The following is a 3913-nucleotide window of genomic DNA, read 5'->3' as shown; positions in this document are numbered from 1 at the left end:
GCTTTCTAAATCTTTGAGGTGTAGTAAAGCTCTTGATTCTTTTGGCCCAATCTTTATTTTGTAGAGCAAGACTCTAGATTCTGCCTTTCATCGAGTTTTTATCGAGGATATAACGGAGGGTATCTCTTCTTCATTTCTTGAATCCCCTTATAAATGTAAATATTTGTGAATTTCAAATGCTACAGAATTCTAATTTTTAAGTTTTTAGAATGTTGATTCTGATTTTTTTTTTTTTAAGCCTCGTTTGCTAAAAATCTTGATTCTTGGATATTTTAATTGTAACAGATCCTGACTTTTGGATCTTTAGTTGTAATAAACAATCTTGGTTTTTTCCACGGGATGGAACCGGATTTATTTCCAACTCTCTTCAACACTATTCGTGCTATTCTCTTCAGCACTCGCGCGAGACGCGATATATCGAGTCCGAATTCTCGATAATCGATTTAGGAGCCACGTTGCGTCTCTGAAAGGTCGAAAATTCGAAAGAAGCGGATATCACTCTCACTCACGCGTTCACGAATACGTTTCACGAAATCTCGATATCGCGAGGACGAATTCAGGGACCGCGGTCCACGTGTCCCTTTTATCTCGACCCTCTCACGAGCTGATGCAGACGGAATCGATCCTTCCGAATAAGTTCTTAAGGATCTGCGATCGCTGGATGCGACCAGCGATCAGTGGTACCAGCTGTTTCGTGGATGCCGTCGTCGTACGCGGCCATAAACCGTATTGCTCGCCGGCGACCGAACGACTGTAAGCGCGATAGAAGTGGTGGAGCAAGACGAGGAGGAAGAAGAGAAGGAGAAGGATGAGGATGAGGAGGAGGAGGAGGAAGTGGTAGGGTAGGTGAACAGTCCAGGAGAAGGAGAGCTCTCTTCGCAGCAGGCGTCCTTTTCCACCTCGCCGCTAAGATCGTATAATGATCCTTAGTCTACCAACTTTAACTTTTTTTTCGTTGCGATATTGTCTTCGACAACAACGATGATGACAATTGGTTTTGATAATAAAATTATTCACCAAAGTTAACACGAAGAAAATATATAAAATCTCGGAAGATTCACAAAGAAACGCTCTTGTGCTTCCTTCTCTTCTTTGGTACGTCAATTCGAAGTCGTGATCATGCTATGATTTTTAAAATGATGATTATTGTAATGACTTTGACAGCAAATACATAAATGTCTTGAAAAGCAAAAAGAAATATTTTATTCCTCCAATTCGCCAATTCGAGGTCGTCGTAACGTCAATGTCACGTCGACTATGTCGACTATAGAATTCTAAGTAGACCCCATTGAAGGAAGGCACCGAGAAACACGCTACTCGTAGAATATTTTCCAACTGAATAGGTCACTCGGGAATTTAAAAAAGATTCTTTTCTAAATTCTAAAAACTTATCGATGTTGAAAAGCTTGAATTCCAAATCTGAATCACACAAGCTTGGAATCTCTTCCGGAGGTTCGAGGACCGACCGAGAAAACTAACAAGACGAACTGAGAGAATGAACTCGAGAAAACAAGAATGAACTCGACGGGATTGACTGCGTGTGCGATACGACGACAAAGAAGAGAAAGAGAGAAAAGGAAAGAAAAAGAAAAAAAAGAAAAAAAGAGGACCACGGCGACGTCGCGACGCGCGTCGTCGGCGAGGTGAAGCAAATCACTGATCGGTCCCCGTTGTTGCTCTATGGCGTGCATCATGGACTTCCAGCGGTATAGCTTGCGCGGGCTCGAGCGACGAGGTAGGTTCCGAGGGTGGGAAGTGGGAGGAGGGAAGCGATCGGGCGCAAGGGTAAGAGAAAGATGGAGTGATGACAGAAGTGAGAGAGTGAGAGGGGAACACGTACTAGGTAGGTAGGTAGGTATGTATTCCGCCTCGGGCGACTCCAGGTATAGCGGTACTTGGGGACCCCTTACCTCCCGGGACCCGCGTTTGCCACCCCTCCCTTCTTCGCACGACGCCCTCCTCAGTCCTCCTCTCCTCGTCGAAGCGCACAAAGGTTCTCCAACCGGCGGTTGGCGGTTCTCCGCGCGCTGCACGTGTCACTAACACGAGCCCGGGACTCCATTGCGCCGAGTCGCGCCGATGCAGCTTCAAGGACGTGGCTTTTCGGCCTAAGCCTAGCCGCTTTGACCTACTGCCGCCGGAGACTTGAACGAGGGGTTAAGACATGTTCATCGAGTTCGTCGAGAAGAAGGAAGAACTAGGATTATCAATCATCGTAAATGCCTGCCCGAGAAAGATAATTGATTAATAGAGAGCGTAGCAAAAGTCGTACTAGTAATAGTAATGGTACCACTAATAACATATTACCCAGCATATACAGTTTGTAGAAATTGTTTATATTAATTTTTCAATTTCTTATCGTACTTTCTCTCTAAACTTTCTTTTTATTTTTATTCTTATAAACGACATATATAATTGTAAATAAAAAATTTTTAACGAATTTAGGCTAATATAATATAATAAAATCAAAATTTGACAACTGAAATAAAAAATATTGCAAAATTGTAATTTTTTGGGGGGTACTTATTTATAAAATAATACTTTTCACAAAGTTAAAATTGGTCCGAGAAATTATGTTTAAATTAATATAATTATAATATATGTGAGTTTTTTTGAGGTTTTTGTATGTATACATTCTACATTGGCATCAAATTTCAATTTTTTATTTTAATTTCATTCAAATTTTAATCTGAATTTCTTTTATAAGAAATTTATCGTAATTTTTAATCTTTTTCTTCTAATATAATCTACTAAGATTTGTTATGATTTATTAGCGTATTTAGTAATCTAAAATTATAGTATTATCTATAAATCCGACAATCATTGATTTGTAATGATATACATATCTCGAGAAACGAGTACACCTGCGAGAAAGGTTTGTTTGTATCTCACAGAGACGCAAACAGAATAATATAATAAATGCAATGCGCATAAGTAATCGATCGACCGGCAACAATTTATACCCGGCTTCGTCGCGGAATTCATTCGCACTCGCATGATTCGCGATGTTTTCTTTCGCCGCCGAGATTCTAGTAGCACGATAAGATTTCAAAGCAAAACCGTAGAGTTGGTTTCGCGAAATCGCAGAATATTATTAATATTCGTCTGTAATCTAAAACTTTTTTGTCCAGTCCCGTTTTTTTACTCTTGCAGATTTAAAAAAAAATGGAAAAATTCAGAGTTACTTTTGAACATCTCTGTTACATTATCAAAAATTTTTAATTCAAACGTTAGAATTTTTATTTAATAAAAATTGAAATTTTGCTTGTGTCAAAAAAGATTTGCAGATTGCAGATGGAGGGTTAAAATTAATAACACGCAAATTATTAAATTATTTTTGTTTTTATTATGTATTTTTATTATATACAAAGAAAACAAATCGTTGCATTTATTGCATGTATTAATACAATTTTCATCTTCGGCGAGAGAAAAAATTCGGGGTTGAGAGTTTTGTTTAAAAATTCCTTAAAGTTCATCTGCTTTGCAAGCCGCAGGCCCGATTCCAGGATTAATTGGATAAGTATCTTTTTTTCCGTTGAAACCTACATTTCGAGAGATCCGGATCCGATCCACGTTAGAAATGTGGATCTCATTGTAGCGATACTGTAAGTTTGATCGCCGAGAGATCGATTCGTGCCGGCCGGCCGGCCGGCTGGCCGGCTGATCGCGGAAAAATGACAGGAGAAAGAAAGCCCGACTAATAACGCGGCGGCCTTGGAAAAATGCCACCGCCGCGCTGCAATACAGGCCGTACGGATGATGGAGCGCAGGAACGTGCGGAAGAACCGCCGCAAAAAGGAAAAAGTCGACGAGTTCTGATCGATGATGTCAGAAGGATGCGCCGCTTATCGACGTCCGACGTCTGCACGTGCGCCGAGATGCTGCAATTAAGCCTCCTCCCTCTCTCTCTCTC

Source organism: Atta cephalotes (genome assembly GCF_000143395.1).
Source record: "Atta cephalotes unplaced genomic scaffold scaffold00038, whole genome shotgun sequence".
Classification (NCBI taxonomy): Eukaryota; Metazoa; Arthropoda; class Insecta; order Hymenoptera; family Formicidae; genus Atta; species Atta cephalotes.
Note: the sequence above shows the minus strand (reverse complement) of the source record.